Raw genomic sequence first — 23,262 nt, 5'->3', positions numbered from 1 at the left:
CAAACAGTGACTGGGGAAACCTTCCTAGGATTTCTTTTACCTGCTTTTCTCACTGTGCACCTTTGCTGTCGGACACTAAGGGCTGTTTAGGAAGACGCCCTTGCTTTGGATCTCTGTACTAAGCTAGTAAGCCAAAGCCGAGCATTTGAGAGCCAACATAAGCAAGTGCAATTCTCATGACAAACAACTACAGCTTACTGGCACAGCCAGGATACCCATATCGCCTTGCTCACTGGTCCCTCGTCCATCTCCTGTCTACACCCCTGCCCAATTCGCACGTTCTAAGAAATCACAAAGGGGATTCTAGCATGGCCGAGAGCAAGCAGCTCTTGGAGAAAGCACATGGGTAATATTTCTCTTTGGCCCTCTAGAAGACACCGAGCTGCCAAAATCTACCTTCCGTTGGAGGCCCAGAAAACATTGAGCCTGTGGTTCATTGGCAGGGAGCATGTACATCAGGGTCCCATTTCTGCTTGATAGAAAAGGTCAGATGTAAAAGAGAGCCTCCTTTGGATCGCAGACACATTGATGCCATCCTGCCATTTCAGATGAATCTGGACAGCCAAGGCAGAGAAACGTTGTGGCCTCACTAGGGGGAACAGGAACACCTCTTCCTCTTCACAGGGACACTTGCACACCATGTTCTCCAGTTCTCGTTTCTATACCAGAGAAGGCAGTGGAGGGCACCACGGGACAAAAACAGAGATTTGGAAGCAGAAGTGACACCAAATTATCTATATCCTTTAAAAGTCTAGTGACTTTAGAAAAGTCACCCCAACTGGAAATTGTGTAATGTAAATGGAGAGAGAAAAGTGCTGGCCTGCCTCCAGGTGGTTAATATTAAGCATAATAATTCAATGCATGAAAAATCCCCTTGTGTGAAAACCAGCGGGGGCTATTAACCTCCAAGAATTCCCTACTGGAAATTCAGAAGCCAAAACTCACCTCCTCCTTCCATCAGTGAGCTTCCCCCACTCTAGACATATTATTACGACCTTGGGTGTCCTGGAGCAGACATAGGCTGCTCTGCCTCCTTCCTTCATCAGAAGTTAATCACAAAGTTTCCCAGGTTTCTTCTTGGAAAATCTTTGTCACTAGTTCTTCAGCTCTTCCCGCGGTGCAAGCAAATCTCTCCTGTGTCGTGGTCTAACCATAGTCAACCCTCTAAGAGCCCTGAGCATATCTGACAATATCTGGAGACTATTTTGGCTCAGAACTGAGTTGTTCCTACTTAGCTTTGTTGATTTGAGCCACACTAGTAGAGTCATCTGAGAAGGAAGCCTGGATTGGGAAATTGCTTAAATCAGGTTGGTCTGTGGGCTTGACTGTGGGAGCCTGTCTTGATTATTAGTTGACATAGGAAGGCCCTGCTCATGCCTGGTAGCTCCATTCACTAAGCATGTGGTCCAGAGCAGCATAAGGTAAGGTCTTCAACAGAGTTCCTCCATGGTTTCTGCTTCAAGCTCCTGCTTGAGTTACTGCCTTGACTTCCTTCAACGATAAACTGTAAATTGAAAATTGAAATAAACCCTTCCACCAATAAGTGGGTTTTGGTTATACTGTTTTATCCAACAACACAAAGAAAACTAGAACATGGAGGGGGAGGGTAGATGCTGCTGTACATCCTATGGCAAACCCACAATTTCCATGCAGCCACGATGCATTATGTGACTCTAATAGAGATTAGTCAAGAAGTTGAAGAAAGCTGAGCTAGCCTGAAATTTTTAATTCATGTAATCTTCCCCTGCTCTGGATGGGGCTTCTGTCCTTTTGAGATCACCATCTCCTCAAAATCCAAGTTCCAAACCATACACTGGTCCTGCTTCTTGGTAGGAAGTGGAAACGACTGCTCAAAACTCAACTTGGTTGAGTAGCAAACATGTGTCAAGAGCTGTGAATGTGCATTAACTCATTTTGTCCTCAAGGCAGCTCTAATTGGGATTGAACTCAAGTGTTCATAAGACCTCTAATATTATATGATGGTCGTCTGTAATCAAATATCAGACGCAGTAGACACTCAAGGAAGTGTGTTGAATAACAAATAACTAAGTTAAGTGGACATGCTAAGACTTGAGGGGCTCATCACATAACAGAAAATGCAAATGTGTATGTATATATAAGTGTTTCACTTAGTCATCACCACTCTCATACTTAAAGACCATAAGACGACAGGCTATAAAAGTTAAGTGACACGTTTAAGTCCCTAGGCACTTCACTTAACAATGAGGAATTCTCTGCAAAGCCAAAGAGTACATATAAACACCTATTTAGTTCCTTTTGGTAATTTCTTAATAGATCAGATGCAACAGTCTTGTGTGTTTGATAAATTTTATCTCCTGCCCACTGACTGGTCTATATGTTTCCTGTGGTGTGTGTGTGTGTGTGTGTGTGTGTGTGTGTGTGTGTGTGTGTGTGTGTTCATACTGGTACAAATGTATATGTGGTAGGGAATGCAATTAAACATAAACATATGAACTTTTGTGTATGCTAGACCACCTCAGGTGTCATTATGAATCAGGTGGTACCAAGTAGGCTAAGGTAGCTGGCCAGTGAGTCCCAGGGATCCATCTCTTTATTTCTGCCTCCCCAGTGGTAGAATTGTAAGCATGTGCTACCATGCTCAGCTTTTGATATGGGTGCTGGGGATTGAACTCATGTTCATAGGATGCTTGCACTGCACAGTGAACACTTTATGAATAGAACTATCTCCCCAGTCCTCGTGTGTATATTGCTTATGAAGGCTTTCAATGTACTAGCTCCATTTTGCTCATCTGACACTGTTAGGATCACACCTGCAATACTGTGGGCTGGTCCATGTTCTGCAGAATATACAGCCATTTCTGGCATCATTAGGTCAGAGCTATGTATCACCACAGAGAGTAAGCGAACTAAGGTAGGCCTGGGAAGTAAGGTGGAGTAAAGTAAACTTCGTTCCTTTTCTAAAAGAGATGGGAAGAAAGGATTTGCTGAATTGGCAGCCACATGCCAGGCACCAAAGACAGACTAACAGACTCTAGCAAACATCAGACATGTGTCCCAGTGGCTGCAACTGAAGCAGCTAGTTGAAGACAGTGCTCTATTGTTATACTTCAGGACATGTATGATTTTATTATGAGAGTCTGGGCAATTAAACTTTGAATAATAAAGACCTTACAACCCCTCTATCTTAAGGACAATGCTAACCCCTGCTATTTGCATCTATTGTTCCATATTTACAGTTTGGACCCAGACATTTGTTTCAGAAAGGTTCACCTTTCTTGTTACAAAAGTTCTTCTATTTCCAGCTATCAAACCATTCCAGGAGTTATGACAATGGCCGAGAGTATATATGAGTGCATTATAGATGTTCAGGACACACCACGGAGGGAGAGAAGTTTGATCTCTTTTGATTTGATTTGTTTTCTCTAAAGTCTGTAGAGCACAAGTCCACAGTGAGAGTTTCTACAAGCATGTTCCTCCTGTAACCTCTCTCCCTATCTTGTACATGGCCACCAGACTTCTTCTTATGATTCTTTATCCATGCGTATGTCTGGGCTCTAACCCTACTCAAACCTCATTTGCCTTAAGTACCTCTTTAGAGGTTCTATCTTCAAATGTAGTCACATATAAAGCACTGGGGGTAGGTATATAAGTCTTTTATTTGTCCCTAACATTTTTTTCAATGACATAATTGGAAACTTGGGGTCAGGGGGATGACTATGTGGATGTCAATGAAGCAGTCAAAGGTTGCAGAATATTCCAGCAAAAAGGAACAAGGTGAGGTAATGGAGCTTTCTTGAGCCAAGCCTATGTTTATAGAGACTGGGAGTGAGAGCTCCCTGTCAGCAGCACCCTGAGAGCACAGGCTTCCCATCGTCTTTTCCTAAAGTAAGTTCTTCCTGGTCTATCACAGCCCCCACCACATTTACCTGTTTCCACGTTGACGAAACAGTGAACTGCTTGAATTATTTATGTACAGGGATGTGCAGATTCTTATTGTGTAAAATGTACAGGAAGTCTCCACAGATGACTATTATACTCCAAGACACTGTGGGTTTGAACATTGCATTCCAGAAACAAGAAACAATTCAACAGATAAAACAATAGCTTGACTGTTTAAAACTGCTGGGGTTCTCATTCCCCACTGTCCCGTGTCCCCTGCTAATCACAAAGTGACAAGAGGAGCAGTAACTTGCTGAGTCCTTTGGGAGCTGCAGAAATACAGAGCTCCCAGCAGCCACCCCTAAACCTGCTAATTCAGAGCCTATCTGGTAACAGGAGCCCTTTGGGTGGTTCCTGTTCCATCAGCTTTTGAGAGGGGTTGGTAGAAACTACTCAGGGCAATGAATTACCCTCTCTGAGCCTGACGTCCCTGTCCCTCATTTGTAAAAAGAATGCAATTCCCACTAAAAAGTAAAAGACCTCTAGATTCCTTCAAGTTCTAAAATGCCATGACAATTCTGAGCAAAGTTTGGTCTTTATGGCATCATTGTGCCTCTCATGAAACATGCATTAAACTTTAAGCCCTCATCCTGTATGGACATTCTGCTTCCTGAAGACTTGACTTCCATCTGTAATCGACAATTAAAGTCATGGTTGAAGGGAGACAACTGATAGCCTAAATGTAAAAGGCATTCTGCTAATGTGTCAGCTTTGCACCTTGAGGGTAAAGTGTCTGAAAAGTGCAGTGTGCAAATGTGCTGGACCAACACTTATAGAAGCTAGGGAAGTGATTTGGGTGAGGCTAGCAATTTTACCATCCAGTGACTTGACCTGACAGAGGACCCATCAATGGCTCCTGTTTAGCTATCATAATTTATAGTAGTGCTTCATTTACACCCAGCCATCAGCAAGATGCTGATGAGTGAAGAGAGACTGAGATCTAGGGTGAAGAAAAGATGGAGGTTTTAAGGTTGAAAACTAAATTATCAACCATTCTCTTTATATGGATCATTTAAAGCCCCAGGATCCATTCTAAATTGAAAATTCCCAAATGATTACTATAAGGAAGATTTGCTAGTAGACATTGAGATATTTTTTTAAATCCAAGAAAAAAAATTTACCATTAAAAGACATGGTTACTTCATGAAGATCACAAAGATAATGTTATAAAGCTCACCAGAACTTATTTTTAATAATAATATTAATATAATACCAATAATATCAATAAAAGTCATTATAAGATATCTGTATGGAGCTTTTAAAAATCATTTATATACTTCATTAAGCTTTAATGAATAAACATGAGGAGGTTCTATTATTGTGCCCATTAAAAAGATAAAGAAATTGAAACTTGGATTAAAAGATGTTTTCCAATGTTGTGAAGCTAGAATAGAGGCAGATAGTGACCACCAATGTCTGTTCTATATTGTCTTCTATTTATCAGCATGCTAAACTTTACAACTGGATGTATGGATGTGTGTACTTAAAAAAAATGAGACTTCTTACCCATCGTGTACACAAGAAGAGACTATATACCTGCTCAGATTTGTTCAAGTTCATAGACATGCAAAAGCCAGATTGACCTACCTAGCTAGGAGGCCCTGTCTCTGGGGCCTCCTGTCTCTAGGTATGACACTCTCCAGCATTCAATGCTTACTCTGTGCTGGACCATTCCCCATAGTGACAACTTCAGGCAACCACAGAGGAGTGCCAATTGAACATGAGTATTCTGTTGAGGTTGCTGGTCCACTTAATTCATGATAGCAAACTCTCCAACCTTGAAGGTGGTAAAGCTAGACAGAGCAATGTAATTCATATAAATATTTGCTGAAAGACTATCATGCCAAGAATAATGACTCAACCCTCAGAAACATCTTCAGTACTTTTTTATGTTCATTTCTTGGGTACAAAGCCTTGTTTGAAAGACAGATGATAGGAGAGACCTGTAGCTATAGCCACCACTAACAACTCACTGTTCATTCACAATGCCTCTTTTGAGCTCCTAGAATAGAACTTAATTTATCTCCCTAAAAGTTTGGTTATCTTTAAAAGTTGAATTCTTTCTGTTTGGATTCTAGAAAGGCGAGAAGTGCTGAGGAATCACCATAGCTACCCAACAATCTCACCTAATGGCTGGAGGAACCTGAACGACCAACTCCCCATCTCTCACGTCTTATTCCATGACAATAGAACTCTGAAAATTGTTTCACACTTTCCTAGAATTCATCAGTTATAAATGCCATCATCAACAGCTGCGATTAAAATTTGCTCAATAATTCTCTGCTTATTGGCTTCCTTTAAAAACCTCTCTCACATTCTCCTACCTCATTTTTTTTTCCTGGAATCTCTGTCAAAGGAACTCTATATTTGAAACCATAAACTGGGTTTCCCTCAAAGCCATATCTATAACCATAAGCATAACTCATTCAAGTTCACACTTAAAAGCTTAATGTGGAGCATTAGAGCAAAGTTTAGGGGTAGAATAGTAAAGAAGACATGCAGTACCCTGCCTCTCATAGAGTCACTGAAAAGAACTAATTGTCAAAGACACAAAAGCAGCCAGTCCTAAAAGAATCTATCATTCCATGTATTTTGATACTCAAAAAGTAATGAGTCTGGACAGAGATATCACCTACAAAACAATTCATCAGAAAGGAATCAAATGGCCACATGACACATTGAACAGGAAGGAATTCTGCATAGCTTCAGTTGGGGTCAGAGTGACTGTTGGTGCAATGAGGAAGGAAGGCTAGGCAGGGGCCACATCTAGAAGAGAGGGGTGACAAGAGTTTGGAATACAGCCCCAGGAAACTGCAACTCTATTACTTAACAATGGGTAGGACAGTCTTTCTAACTAAACTGTGGTGATACAATAAGAATAGCAAGGATTACAGCTGTAACACCAGCTATGATAGCTGGGAACTCTAGCCCAACACAGTGCAACATGCTTCTTTTGGTTTTGGTGATTGTTGTCATCTGAGGATTGGGTTTCATAGTATTTAATACATAATCATTGGAATGGAAGTTTAGAATGATAAAAGGTATATCAGTTAGTTATATCTTCATTGATGACAGGATATCTTATGGGGGTGTCTTAGTCAGGGTCTCTATTCCTACACAAGCATCATGACCAAGAAGCAAGCTGGGGAGGAAAGGGTTTATTCGGCTTACACTTCCATGCTGCTGTTCATCACCAAAGGAAGTCAGTACTGGAACTCAAGCAGGTCAGGGAGCAAGAGCTGATGCAGAGGCCATGGAGGGATGTTCCTTACTAGCTTGCCTCCTCTGGCTTGCTCAGCCTTCTCTCTTATAGAATCCAAGACTGCCAGTCCAGAGATGGTCCCACCCACAAGGGGCCCTTCCCCCTTGATCACTAATTGAGAAAATGCCTTACAGTTGTATCTCATGGAGGCATTTCCTCAACTGAAGCTCCTTTCTCTGTGGTAACTCCAGCTGTGTCAAGTTGACACAAAACTAGCCAGTACAGGGGGAAATAATTTATTTGAGCTTATGATTCTAGGGTATATCAGTTCACTGTAGTGGGAAGTTGTCTTAGTTAGGGTTTCCATTGCTGAAAAAAACAAAAAACAAAAAACCACAGTGGCCAAGGCAACTCTTATAAAGAACAGCATTGAATTGAGGCTGGCTTACAGTTTCAGAGGTTCAGTCCATTATTATCAAGGCAGGAACATGGCATCATCCAGGCAGGCATGGTGCTGGAGGAGCTGAGAGTTCTACATCTTGTTCTGGAGGCAAACAGAAAACTGGCTTCCAGAAAGCTAGGAGAAGGGTCTCAAATCCCACCACCACAATGACATACTTCCTCCAACAAAGCTACACCTACTCCAACAAGGCCACACCTCCTAATAGTGTCACTACCTGGCATAGTCAAACAATCACAGAAGTCAAGATGAAGTAGCTGTCATACAAGGTAGAGAGGCCTGTCATGTTACTGCCTCCTAGAAAACAGAAAGGATGCTAGAATTAGAAGCCAGCCTATGACCTTCCAAGACTCATCATACCTAGCCATCTATCTTTAAAAGCTAGACTCCACCTCTAAATGGCTCCACGGCCTTCCCAAATAGTAATACAAGCATCTAACTCATGATCTTTTGGGAGCACTTTGAGCTCAAACCATAGCAGGTATATATCCTTCTCACAGCAAGAAGTTCAAAGGGGACTGTGTTGGTGGTCATGGTTTGACAGTTTAGGGATGTTATATATAGTCTCTATGGCTATCATGATATTGTATGCATCGTTATATATACTATTATACTAGTAATCCAAACCATTGTATCTACATTCCACAGAAGTGAATATGGAAATGAAGACAAAGAAGACTATACTAGCTGGTCTGTTTACTTAAGATTAGTTAAGTGACTGAAGTCCTAGCCAGAGCAATTCGACAACAAAAGGAGATCAAGGGGATACAAATTGGAAAAGAGGAAGTCAAAATATCACTTTTTGCAGATGATATGATAGTATATATAAGTGACCCTAAAAATTCTACCAGAGAACTCCTAAACCTGATAAACAGCTTCGGTGAAGTAGCTGGATATAAAATAAACTCAAACAAGTCAATGGCCTTTCTCTATACAAAGAATAAACAGGCTGAGAAAGAAATTAGGGAAACAACACCCTTCTCAATAGTCACAAATAATATAAAATATCTTGGCGTGACTCTAACTAAGGAGGTGAAAGATCTGTATGATAAAAACTTCAAATCTCTGAAGAAAGAAATTAAAGAAGATCTCAGAAGATGGAAAGATCTCCCATGCTCATGGATTGGCAGGATCAACATTGTAAAAATGGCTATCTTGCCAAAAGCAATCTACAGATTCAATGCAATCCCCATCAAAATTCCAACTCAATTCTTCAACGAATTGGAAGGAGCAATTTGCAAATTCGTCTGGAATAACAAAAAACCTAGGATAGCAAAAAGTCTTCTCAAGGATAAAAGAACTTTTGGTGGAATCACCATGCCAGACCTAAAGCTTTACTACAGAGCAATTGTGATAAAAACTGCATGGTACTTGTATAGAGACAGACAAGTAGACCAATGGAATAGAATTGAAGACTCAGAAATGAACCCACACACCTATGGTCACTTGATCTTCGACAAGGGAGCTAAAACCATCCAGTGGAAGAAAGACAGCATTTTCAACAATTGGTGCTGGCACAACTGGTTGTTATCGTGTAGAAGAATGCGAATCGATCCATACTTATCTCCTTGTACTAAGGTCAAATCTAAGTGGATCAAGGAACTTCACATAAAACCAGAGACACTGAAACTTATAGAGGAGAAAGTGGGGAAAAGCCTTGAAGATATGGGCACAGGGGAAAAATTCCTGAGCAGAACAGCAATGGCTTGTGCTGTAAGATCGAGAATTGACAAATGGGACCTAATGAAACTCCAAAGTTTCTGCAAGGCAAAAGACACCGTCAATAAGACAAAAAGACCACCAACAGATTGGGAAAGGATCTTTACTTATCCTAAATCAGATAGGGGACTAATATCCAACATATATAAAGAACTCAAGAAGGTGGACTTCAGAAAATCAAATAACCCCATTAAAAAATGGGGCTCAGAACTGAACAAAGAATTCTCACCTGAGGAATACCGAATGGCAGAGAAGCACCTGAAAAAATGTTCAACATCCTTAATCATCAGGGAAATGCAAATCAAAACAACCCTGAGATTCCACCTCACACCAGTCAGAATGGCTAAGATCAAAAATTCAGGTGACAGCAGATGCTGGCGAGGATGTGGAGAAAGAGGAACACTCCTCCATTGTTGGTGGGAGTGCAGGCTTGTACAACCACTCTGGAAATCAGTCTGGCGGTTCCTCAGAAAACTGGACATAGTACTACCGGATGATCCAGCAATACCTCTCCTGGGCATATATCCAGAAGATGCCCCAACAGGTAAGAAGGACACATGCTCCACTATGTTCATAGCAGCCTTATTTAAAATAGCCAGAAGCTGGAAAGAACCTAGATGCCCCTCAACAGAGGAATGGATACAGAAAATGTGGTACATCTACACAATGGAGTACTACTCAGCTATTAAAAAGAATGAATTTATGAAATTCCTAGCCAAATGGATGGACCTGGAGGGCATCATCCTGAGTGAGGTAACACATTCACAAAGAAACTCACACAATATGTATTCACTGATAAGTGGATATTAGCCCCAAACCTAGGATACCCAAGATATAAGATATAATTTGCTAAACACATGAAACTCAAGGAGAATGAAGACTGAAGTGTGGACACTATGCCCCTCCTTAGATTTGGGAACAAAACACCCATGGAAGGAGTTACAGAGACGGAGTTTGGAGCTGAGATGAAAGGATGGACCATGTAGAGACTGCCATAGCCAGGGATCCACCCCATAATCAGCATCCAAACGCTGACACCATTGCATACACTAGCAAGATTTTATTGAAAGGACGCAGATGTAGCTGTCTCTTGTGAGACTATGCCGGGGCCCAGCAAACACAGAAGTGGATGCTCACAGTCAGCTAATGGATGGATCATAGGGCTCCCAATGGAGGAGCTAGAGAAAGTAGCCAAGGAGCTAAAGGGATCTGCAACCCTATAGGTGGAACAACATTATGAGCTAACCAGTACCCCGAAGCTCTTGACTCTAGCTGCATATATATCAAAAGATGGCCTAGTCGGCCATCACTGGAAAGAGAGGCCCATTGGACTTGCAAACTTTATATGCCCCAGTACAGGGGAATACCAGGGCCAAAAAGGGGGAGTGGGTGGGCAGGGGAGTGGGGGTGGGTGGATATGGGGGACTTTTGGTATAGCATTGGAAATGTAAATGAGTTAAATACCTAATAAAAAATGGAAAAAAAAAAAAAAGATTAGTTAAGTGACTTCTGGTTATATACAATTATCCTAAAATATGCTACAGAGTCAGCCTCAATTACCAGAATGGAAAAAAAGGGAAACGCAGTTCTAACGTGGTACACTGCCACTGAACAAACACACGAAACTCTGTTTATAAGGGGCAAAGGGAAGATGGATTTGGGGAAATAATTATCAGACTCCACCAAAGCCACAAACAATAAAAAAGATCAGAGGAAACAGCAGACCTGTACACTAGAGCAAGAGAACACACATTATAATGATGAGTGTTTAATGCTGCCTCCATTTCCAAGGCATTTGTACTTTTCAAAGTGCATTTTTGTGAATTCAATTCCCCCGTTTAATATACTTAATAAAATAGTAGAGCATAAAGATTTGATGTTTCACTAAGCAGAAATAACCTAGGAAAAGCTGAACACATGATAAATGGGAAGGAGAGAGAAAAAAAAAATCATGTCTGGTTGAGTCCTAAGTTGTTTCTTTTGCTTCTTATGGCTGTTATCTTCCCTTTGTAGTTGGTTTGGATTACTGTTATAGCCTCATGTCATTTAAAGAATGATGCAAAAGTCCTTCAGTGCAGAGGAGACGAAGGGATTAAGGATCAAATCTAGCCTGATTGTCCAATGCTCATGACAAACAAGCAAGTTCCTTGTCTTCTGAGCCCCAGTCTCCCTATTTGTAAAATTGATAAAGCCTACAGCTTTCCTAGGATCCCAAGATAATTTCTGATTCAGTATGTACTGGTTGGATGCTTCTGTGTTCTTTGACATACTCTGCTACTACTTGTAAATAAAGGCACTGCAGAGTGTTAAGAGAGTAGACTCAAATTGGAGTAAGTGGAGAATTTTGACCTGGCTAGATGGGTTATGTAGCCTGAAGGCAAGATGTGGTGAGCTTTTGTGTCACCTCACAATGGCACTCTACCCACCCTAGGCCTCCAGGAGCATCATGAAGTCATAGAGAGGCTGTGGTGCCTTCTCTGCAGGAGGTGACAGGTCAGAGGAATAAATATGAGAGGGCAGTGGGAAACATTTGTAGGAGAGGCCACTGGCTTTTATTTCCCCCGAAGACAAAGCATTTGAGGCATGGAGCTTAGAGTAACGCTAACACAACTCCTGAGGAACAAATCCCAAGGGATTCTGAGCCAAGTCATCATCCATGTTCTCTCCCTTCTGCTTCCAGGCTGCTACCAGGCTCCGGCATTCCCTCTGAATGATGATGTCCTCGCATCCCCTGTTGCTAAGGCAGCAGATCATGGGATAAAACTAACTGGTTCAGATCCCTGACTGAGTACCACTGAGACAATCATTTGCCAAGAAGAAACCAGGAAGTCCATTCACCGCAGTTTCTGAGGCTGATGTGGTTGTTCTGGGAAGGCATGGAATCCTTTCAGTGTCTTTGGTTCTCAGTGGAGGTCATTTTGGGTTGGGTTGGGTTGGGTTGGGTTGGGTTGGGTTGGGTTGGGTTGGATTGGGTTGGGTTGGGTTGGGTAGAGTTTGAGCTGAACTGAGTCTAACTGAACTGGGTTTGGTTGGTTGGTTTAGTAGGTTAAGAAACAGAGAACAAAAGCACAGGGAGGGAATGAGAGGGAATGTCACGAGACATGTCCAGAGCAGGAAGCTTCAAGACTAGAAGTCTGTTTTTGGAAAGATAACCCTAAGCCACCTCAAGGGTCCAGAGCTAATGCATGTGACAGCTGATTCTAATCTACAGGGAGCTGATGTTGAAGGATTTTGAATGAATACAGTATGACTGAATACAGTAAACAAACAGATATTGTTAACAGCTCAGCGGAGTGGATGAGAGACAAGAGTAGAGGTGCACTGAGGGCCTGGAAGGTAAGCCAAGAGTTAACATGAGATTAACTATTGCCGGTGGGAACTCTTCCTGGACAGCAAATGTTGAATCAAGAATGAGAATGGAGTGTCTTATCCCAGGAGCATGTGCCGAGCCATGTCAGATATTGCTCATGATTATTCTCTCTCAACTGTATAGATGGAAGAGGTAAGGCTGATCCCAAGGGAAAGCCCAGGACTCTCTGGAAACAACCCCAGACAATTCTATCAGGACAGTGTGTGGAATGGAGTGTGGAAATCAGACTCCTTTTGATCACGGATAGCAGCAATTGCTGTCAGGTTGATAAGTAACTTGAATGCTCTTGATAAAAGGTTTTCTGCACATGTAGAGATGTATTTGAGAGGCACAGCTGGGCCATGTTTCTAGTCTATAATTGTGAGAGCCTTGAAGACTGATTCTAGGGCCCAGTCCTTTACTTTGTCCTTTCGCCCCCTCCAAGTCACTACAGAAGTAACTTCTCATTCCAGCTACAGCCCGAATCAGATATTTGGAAAGTATCATCAATATTTTCTGGGAAATGTGGCCATTTCCTAACATTTGTATTCATTTCTTTGAGCTGTTGGCTTATTTCTGAATATTAATTTAAATCCTCTTCTAATTTTAATTAGAGGAGGATTTAATAGTGTTCTGTTCTACTTATTTTTTTTTCCTTCCTCAAAGAAAGGATGTTAACTTGAGCAATCCAGGATTTAAAGTATCTGTATTTATTCTGGGACTTAACAACAATGAGTGGGGATTAATATTTGGATGGGGAATATAGAAGCTCATTCACTGTGCCTTTGGAAATTAATTAAAAATGTTTTAAGATTTTTTTAATGGGCTACTTAGTTAAATCACCCTGAAATAATGAACCGGTATAAGAAGAGCTTAGTACCAGGCTTAGGTATCTGAGTGCTTTTGCAACGCCTGGCTTGATCTCAACTTAACACACATTAATTCCTTTCTTCCCTATCCCACTTCTTATCCCACAGTCTGTTTTCTCATCCCTCTGCCTCTGCTCCCCTATCTCTGCGTGTGTGTGTGTGTGTGTGTGTGTGTGTGTGTGTGTGTGTGTGTGTGTGTTACTATGCTGTGCATGGGTAGATCAGAGGACAACCTTGCGTGTCAATCCTTACCCTCCACCTTGACAAAAGGTCTCCCTATCTCTCACTGATGCCTGTGCAAAACTACCTACCCAACTAGTTTCCAGAAAATCTTGTCTTCACCTCCCATGTCAAGGTTAGGTACTGAGGGATGACAGACACTTGTACTACTGTGTCCATCTCCTATGTGACTACTAGGAATCCCAACTCAAATCCTTAAGCTTCTGCAGTGAGCACCTGACCCACTTGACCCTCTATCTCCACATTCCCCACTACACTCTAACTACAGCATCACTCGTCTCCTGCTTTTCTTCATGGCATACTAGTTCATGTCTGTTGTTTTTAAATACTGGGATTTGCATTTAGCAAGGAGTCTTTCCATATATCTATGAGGCAGTATGCTGCTTCAGTCTATGAATTCAGTGCTCGGTAACCACATCTGGGCTCTTCAAAAGTCTGTATTTGTTTTTCATCTCCAGTCGCCTTCCCCCACTTTATGTATCTGATATAATTCAACATGTTTCTCAGAAATGAATCTTCTAGGTGGTACTTACATATCTCACCTTCAAGCCTTTCTATCCTTTCAGAAGATGCATCTGTATTTATAGTAAGAATCCACAGTGTGTTTAAACATCTGCCTCCTTTTCTACTCTATCACACTTCAGTGTCTGCATCTGTGTTCCACCCACCCAGCTTATGTTAGGATTTACGACTAATGAATGCTCAGGCACCTCAACTCATACTGTAGCCGGCTTCTCTCAGGTTGACATGATCTAATGACACAAAGAAAATTGGATTGTTTTTAAACATGCCAAACAAGTCATACATTCAGTTTTGCCTACAGAATGAGTTGAGCTCTGTTCACTCATGTATTGAAAGTTCTCTTCTTGCACTTATTAAACCCCAAGTGAAAGCAATAGCAAGAAGGCAGAATCTCAATAGTTTAGAATTCACAATTTCCCATTTTAAGGAATACCACTGGTGCCTGGAACTGAACTGTAATAGCAAAAGCATAGTCTTATCCCACTGTTGTTATATGCAGGGAGTTTACACACACACACACACACACACACACACACACACACACACACACTGGGAGTTTTTCTAGTCTTCCTTTCTGCTGTGAAGGAGACAAAAAGCAAGTCCTCCTCTCTGCCCCTTGCTTCAGCTTCTGATTGTCCCTGGAAACAACCTGTGATGTATAGTGAGGATGAAGTGTAGAGACAGGAAATGAGAACCAGACTCAGAAACTGTCATCTAAACAGACTTTTCTTTAAAGTCTAGGATTTAACAAGCGTACCTGAAGCTTACTTCCAACAGTAAATTCCCCCCAAATAATACTCATATAAAATTTTGGAAAGCTAGGATTTTATTAAACATATTATCAAAAATAATTTCCTCTGCCTGGAAACATCTAACCCCTACCAACCCTTCTCCCTCTTATTTTATGCATAGAGATAAAGGTCATTGACTAGCAGCTTTCCAGTCTTAGGCTGGGGTTTCTCATCTGGGATGGTTTGACTGAGAATTGCCTCCATAGGCTCACATATTTGAATGACTGGTAGCCAGTTGGTAGAAATGTTTGGGAAGGATTAGAAAGTGTGGCCTTGTTGGAGGTGGCCGGTCATTGGGAGTGGACTTTCAGGTTTCAAATAATCTGCACCATTTCAGTCTCATCTTTTACCACCTACTTGTGGACCAAGATGTAAGCTCTCAGATATCACGGCCACCATGGCTTTGCTCTGTCATTAGGGAATCTAACCCTCTGAAACTAGACCCAAAGTAGATACTTTCTTTTATAAGTTGCTTTGGTCATAGTATTTTCCATAGTAATAGAAAATTAACTAAGACCTGGGGAGCCCCATCATGTGTCAACCTGCCTCAGGCATATTGAGCAGTACCTGCTCAGAGAACAAAATTAATGTGGCAGGGCCTTTCCTCTTACAAGTCCTCTTCCTGCCTCCCTTGCAAAGGAATAAAAATGAATACATGTCTAAGCTTCCCAGTCTAAAAAATATTGTGTTCTGATTTCTCCTTTAATCTTCTGTGACTTGAGAAATTAGATAACAGAATTTATTAGAATTACATAGGAAAGAAGGATTAAATGTTGTTAAAGGAAATTACAAAATACATCTAGAAAGACACTCAGGAAATATGTCTAGAAAGACACTCAGGATCAGATCAGAACAGTGAGAATACATTTGGAAGGCATCATCCTACGTGAAGCAAGTATTCCATTAACAATTTTTTAGCCTGTGTCCCGTTCAGTGTTCTGATTGTTCTCTCAAAAGTGGAACGATCCCAAGGGCCGAGGTTCTGAATGAATTCAAAAAATGAAACGTATCTGAACACCAGCATCCATCTCTCCGTTTTCTGACTATGGTTCCAGTAGGAACCAGCCACTTCACACTTCCACCACCATGTTTCCCCTGCCATAGTTGGACCACACCCTCAAACCCTGAGCCCAAATAGATTCATCTCTAATTTTAAAAAGACGGGGTAAAATAAAATAAAGATGCCATCTCTGAGGCCCCAGAGCTCATACTGTGATTAGTTTAGGTGTAGGAAGGCAACAAACCTGTGATGTCATAATTGGTGGCCAGAAGAAAGAATAGTCAGGAGTTCTGTGCACCCCCTGCGTTATTGGAAAAAAGTGGGCTACTGAAACCATTCCTCCTCGAGCCTGCTGACAAGTGTGGGGCCTGCGCTTTGTGAGGAAGAATGGATTACTATCAGAAGGCAACAGGGAGTTGTGGGTGGGCTATGGAAAGGGGAAAACCCCTGATGCCCTGATCCAATTTGTGTCTTGGGACTGTGGTATTGAGAAAGCTAACTGTTGGGTTTACAGAACATCCTCAACATAGAGTTTACGTCATCATAAAGTTCCATAATCTTATTGTGAATGTAGTAAGTTCTGATTATGTGAAACTAAAATAAGGGAGATGTGCAATGTCCAGATAAGAGTCCATCCTTTGAAGTCAATGTGGACCAGCTTTAATCTTCAAGAGTGTCTGAAAAAAGACCTTTGCTGTAAAGAAGTGTGAGTGGTATCACAGAAAAATAAGAACCAGAAAACTCTAGGGAACTGAAGTTAGAAAACCTCATTTATTTTACTTATGCAGTATACATTTTCAAATGTTTCCTTAGTTTGCTGTAGTTTGAATAAATTTTTTCTTGTAATATGATTAATCTGGTTTGTTTGTTTCCTTCCATACAGCGTATCACCCGAGTACCTACTCTGTATCAGGCACATTGCCAGGTAGTCTGTCAGTCTTTAAATTTTCATAAAAAACACTAAGTGACAGCTCTTACTGTCATCACATTGAAGGTGATAAGACTATGCCACCTTACCAAAAGTTAGACTGGCTGCTTTGTCAGCAGTCCTTCCAAGACCACCACGCTTGGCCAAACAATTAGCAATGGGTTCCTGTCTCAGTTGTGCAAGCAGATTATCTGATTATTCCCTTCTGTGACCCAAAATTCCGGATGACTGCTTTGCTATTCCTGGGGTCATCTTCTTTAATCTTACCAGCTCGCTCAGGTGAAATTCAAATAGTAGTCCATACACTGGACAGGCAACAGATTCACAATAGTAACTCCGTTGTAGATACCTGCTCTTCAGAAATTCTGTTGACAAAGCAGACCCAGAACATTTATTTTGAAACTTCGGCCTGTGAAATTCTGTTGAATGGGCTTATGACCTGCAGGCTCATCCTTTTATCCTTACCCAGAGTCCTGAACTCTCCAGAATTTGGCTAACATAATAGAAAACTAGAACCAGAAACACAAGAGCCTTCAGAACCTTCAAGAAGTTCATGTTCTGAAGCATGAACATTTTCTCTTAGTGCTGGTTGATACCTTCTGGTTGCCCCTTAACTCATTTTTCCCAACTTGGAATCTTGTTACTCTTGGTTTAGAAAGGACCTCAATATGGCTACCTATAGACTGGTCAGCCCAGAGCACAGGTGAGAAGCTAGATTAGGAAGTTTTGGCTTGGAGCAGGAACACAGCAGGTAGTAGTAATGAAGATATGAAAGCAAAGAGGTGGAGCCAAAGATAAATTGTAAAGCCTATCTGGGAGAGTAGACATCCATCCAGACTCCAGACATCCACATAGGAATCCCTCCAAAGGAGTTTCCATCATCAAGGACCAGGCACCTACAGTCTGTGTTTAAATAAAGTTTTATTGGGCCATGTCAGACTGGCTTGTCCAACCCGCTGCCATGGGTACTTCCATGCCTCCCAGGCAAGCAGAAGTTCTTGAGGAGAAAATCTTAAGGCCCATAAAGCCATAAACATATAATGTCTTCTTACAGAAAGGTAAACCCAGAATCATCCTAAGATTCTCTGGAACTGTCCAACTTAAAAGGATTTTTCATTCATACTAAACTAATTCAGTGGGTCACTTCTACCTTCTACGTAGTACTTCTCTATAGCAGGCATAGTTATCCTGTGCATTAGTCAGGGTTCTCTAGAGTCACAGAACTTATGGAATGTCTCTATATATCAAGGGAATTTATTGTAACAACTTACAGTTTGGAGTCTAACTAATCTAACAATGGGCAGCTGTGAATGGGAAGTCCAAGAATCTAGTAGTTGCTCAAACTCATGAGACTAATTGTGTCACCTGGTCTTCTGTATAAGCTGGATTCTTGAAGAAGTAGGTTCTAAATAGATACACTGGTAAATAAGTGCAAGCAGGTGAAGAACGGTGAGTCTTCCTTCTTCCAATGTCCTTATGTGGGCCTCCAGCAGACGGTGTGGCCCAGATTAAAGTAATGGACCACCATACCTGGATCTGGAATTTGCTTTGTCCCCACCTGGTCTTGAACTCAGAGATTTGCCTGCCTCCGTCTCCTGGGGTTAAAGGTGTGTACTACCTTACAGGGGTCTAAGCTTTTCATGGCCACTATGCCTCAAGATCTCCATGTTCAGATCTGGGTTAGAAGCCTGTGTCTCCAGTCTCATGATGTGGATCACAAGTGTGCTTCCAGGTCTGGATTGTAGTTCATTCCAGATGTAGTCAAGTTGACAACCAAGAATAGCCATCTCATCTTGCAACCATGATCTTGCTACATCTAGATTCAGGACATCGTCTTCTGAACAAAGATTCCCAAGACACTGTTCAGTCCTTAAGCAAACAGCAGCACTTGCAGTATAGTCTTCTGTCACAAAACAATTACTGAAGTGAAGCCTACAGATGCATCTCCCTGGAATATGCTCTCATGTGTCATTCAAATCTAGTGAAATGTCACAGCCTTGAAGAAGGGATCACCAACCACATGATCCAAATAAAGACACTGTTTCCTCTGCTTGCCTTAAAGTCTCCAAAGCTCCCAGCACTAAGTCCCAGTGTACTATGGAAGCCTTTGTCTAGCTCTGACCTCTTCTCAATGGGGCTGTGGACCTCACTTACATCTTTCAGTGCCACTCTGCCAATCCCTATGAACTTAGCTCATTCACCATATAAACGCTGAGATGAATAATGAATGATGCCAATCACGAGATTTCACCTCCCATCACAGTGTTAAGATGAGTTTTAGAAAGAGGGGAGACAGTGGTTTGGGGAAACAAATGCAATACAATTACAAAATACAAAATACAAAACATGAACTACATTTTTTTAACTTTAGGGCATGCCAAAGTGTCTAATTGAATCATGGAAGAAAGCACTTTTCTTTTGTAAGATGGTGAAACCATGAAGCACAGTGACTGACAAATGTGTGGAGTGGCGTGGATCTGAGTTTAAATCTGAATATTTGAGCCTTTCAGATCAAGAACAAACACATACACACAGAGTGGTTAGAATTACTTAGCACCAGGGGTAATTCTGTGGGTTGAGGGTGAGTTATCTATAATAGTTGAACAAAAGTGTTCTAAATCTCACATTTTGTTTTTAGTTGCTCTTTGACAATCCCTGATCTGAAGATCTGGAAACCCCTGACTACTGTTCCAGCTGAAGCCCTTTGCTGCACTAGCAACCACTAGAGATGCTTGCTGTATAGTGAAAGGGGTGTTGTGGGGATGCGCACTACCTGCCCTCTAGCCCCTCAAAGAACTCTACCAGACTTCACTTCCTCTTCTAGCTGGACCTCTACATGCAGCAGATGGCACTGTTCAGACCCCATTCCACCCTCTGGTCCATATATATATATATATATATATATATATATATATATATATATATATTCAACTTAAAAATATACATTTTTACATTCACATTTCTCTTCTATTTAATTTATTTTTTTCAGTTATTCACTTTACATCTCACTCACTTTTTATGATCAGAGTAAAACTAAGAACTAAAAGGCAGCCCTGTCACGGTGAGATCTCTTCCCGCAACCCCCATTGCCTTTGGTGACGGGCAGGAATCACTTCCTGGGAACTCATGAGAAAAGCTGCCTTCTTTTGCCACAGTCTGACCTTAGGCAGCTCCATACCAAATGTGTCATTAAAGCGAGCTTTATGCCTTCACTAGCCAAAGCCGTTTCCTGTAGAGAGAGCTTCTAGCCACCACTGGGTGTAACCAATGCCTATAGCCAAAGGCTGGGCCCCTCCAGCAAGGCAGAGATCCCTTCCCTCAGGCTTGTCACCTGCCAGAGGGCTGCCCAGGACTCCAGACATTTTAGGGGAAAATACTTCTCAGCATACAAGATGCATTTTATGCTTTAATCGAAATAACAGCTTTTTTTTCCATTGCTGCAGCTAAAAGGCACCCTGTGACGAGAGAATCCTGAGTCCTGGGAGAAAGGAATGAGAAGCCAAGAAATGTTCTCTCTGGGACACTACCTCACTGTGGTAAGGAAAACAGTGACATCAAACCACGCTGAGTAAAAAATGTCTTCTTTCCCTTTCAAGAGAAAATATCCGGCTCAGCAAACAAAGAGCCCTTCAAAACTTTAGGGACTTCTAATTACAACAAATACACTTGGCTGCAAAGTGACATCTACCCTAAGATTTACAGCCTCTAGCTGCTTAGAAACTGCTAGGTTTTCAGCAGGATACTTTTGGAGACTGGAGTCAATTCTTGTTTGCCTATGAAGTTGAGGGTCTGGGGATTCCTAAACAGTCAAATTAATTCAGTTGGTAGTGATTGAATAAAAGACCCAGGTTTCATTTCTATGTCTACTGCTTTACGGCTGGCTAGGTTTTCTAAGACAAATCTTAACCTATCTGAACCCCATCCAGTTCTTCAAATGCGGTTTGCCAAAACTGCCTGCCTTTAAAGTCAAGTTGAGGAGGTAAGCGTGCATTTTAAGGTGACTGAAGCAACATGTTGTACTTCAGAGCCTGAAGTAATACTTTCATATTACTTTTTTTTTGCCACCAGACCCTTCACTTTAGAGCGGATGTAGAAAGAGCTTATGACAATAACTTTTAAATCTAAGGAAGATTTAATGGACCGGGCAGTGGTGGTGCACACCTTTAATCCCAGCTCTTGGTAGGCAGAGGCAGGTGGATTTCTGAGTTCCAGGCCAGCCTGGTCTACAGAGTGAGTTCCAGGACAGCCAGGGCTATACAGAGAAACCCTGTCTCCAAAAAAGGAAGAGGAATGAGAAGAAGGAGGAGGAGGAGGAGGAGGAGGAGGAGGAGGAGGAGGAGGAGGAGGAGGAGGAGGAGGAGGAAGAAGATGTAATGGAGACTGAGAAGGTTAGTGTGGAGAAGAAAAGGCTAAAGGGGTCACGAAAACATCTTCAAATAAGTGAAGTGGGAAAGTTACAGGCATCAGGGTTACGAAAGAGATCGGAAATCAGTGGGAATGACAGGGAGGTGGGCATTAGTTTCAAATGGGATCGGCATGGAATAAGAATTGAAAGCGATCTGTAAAGTCGGAGAGGTCTGAGTTCTTTTATGAGTTTGGGAATTTTTGTTTACTTCCTGGGTCTTGATTTGGTTTCTGAGAAAAGTGGAGCCAGTTATAATTCTGAGAGTCAATGGTGAAATGAACAATAAGTGCTTGGTCGTATAAAACATTCCACCCTGGCTCATAACCATAAAATGGACTGTAACATGACACTGTGTGATTACAGTAATGGCTATTCAAATTTTTCTAGTGTGCACAAAAACATCAGAGAAGTGGGGGGTATGGATTTCTGGGGTTTAGGGAAAAGGAGAACACAGATAGCAATCTCTCATTATTGTGGTCCTGAATGATTTCTGTTGTCAACAATTTTCTTTTGGCTGTCGTGTTTGTTTTTGACTAACAGCCTCACTGAAATAAAATTAATATATTCGTAAAACTCACCTTGCCAAAATGTTCCAGCCAGTGGATCTTAGTATGCCCAGAACTGTGCAACTATCTGGGTACCACTATCTGAGAACACCTTTGTCACCCATTACCTGTTAAGGACTCCCACAGGTTTTTACATCCACTTCATATTTGTCTTCCTTCTCCTTCCTGGTAGCCACCAATCTTTCTGTCACTGTCCCTTATAAATGGAGTCACACAGTACACTACTTGGGCTTTTCTAAATTAGATTAATTGCAGTGGAATGATCAACCCTAATTTGGATAACACCATGGCATAGTTGGAGTCCATGGGTGGGGTCCACGGGTGGAACCCATAGGTGGAGTTCCTGAACTGAACAAAGTCGGGGGGGGGGAGGGGGGTAGTGAACCAAGCACCAGTTCATGTGTAGGCATGCCCCCACCTGTGCTCTTTCTTGCCTTCAATCTTTTTCTTTTCCCTTCCTGAATGGAGCCACCTCTTGCTCCTTTCTTGCTCCTTTGGCCATGTTTTCCCATCATTAGTCAAAATAAACCCTCTCTGGGCAGGCCCCATGCCCAGCAGCAGATGAACAATACAGTATTAACTCAGTGGCACTTTCGACACTGCTGTTTTCTTCTTCTTCTTCTTCTTCTTCTTCTTCTTCTTCTTCTTCTTCTTCTTCTTCTTCTTCTTCTTCTTCTTCTTCTTCTCCTCCTCCTCCTCCTCCTCCTCCTCCTCCTCCTCCTCCTCTTCCTCCTCCTCTCCTCCTCCTCCTCCTCCTCCTCTTCTTCTTCTTCTTCTTCTTCTTCTTCTTCTTCTTATTCTTATTCTTATTCTTCTCCTTCTTCCTTCCCCTCCCCCTTCCCCTTCTTCTCCTCCTCTCCTCCTCCTCTTCTCCTTCTCCTCCTCCTCACCCCTTCCTCCTCCTCCTTCTCATTATCATCTTCTTCCTTCTTCTTTTTTTAACTTTACATGCCTTTGTGTATGTATTATGGTTCCCGATATTTTATGTGATTTCTGTGTCTATGAACATGTGTCTCCACATCTATATGTGTTTCTTGTGCTTCTTCTTTAACTCCTTTTTTCTGTTTGGTTTGATTTGTACTACTCCAGTCTGTTAGTTTTATGTGTTTTTGTTGTTGTTGTTGTTGTTGTTGTTGTTGTTATTGTTGTTGTTGTTCAATTAAATTTTTACAATTTTTAGGTGCCTGTTTTCTAATGCAGAGAGAAAGAAAGGGGGGATTTGGGTGGGAGGGGAGATGGGAAGGATCTGGGAGGAGGTGGAAGAGGGAAAACGGTAATCAGAATAGATTG

This window comes from Mus musculus, chromosome 5, assembly GCF_000001635.26.
Source record: "Mus musculus strain C57BL/6J chromosome 5, GRCm38.p6 C57BL/6J".
NCBI lineage: Eukaryota > Metazoa > Chordata > Mammalia > Rodentia > Muridae > Mus > Mus musculus.
Note: the sequence above shows the minus strand (reverse complement) of the source record.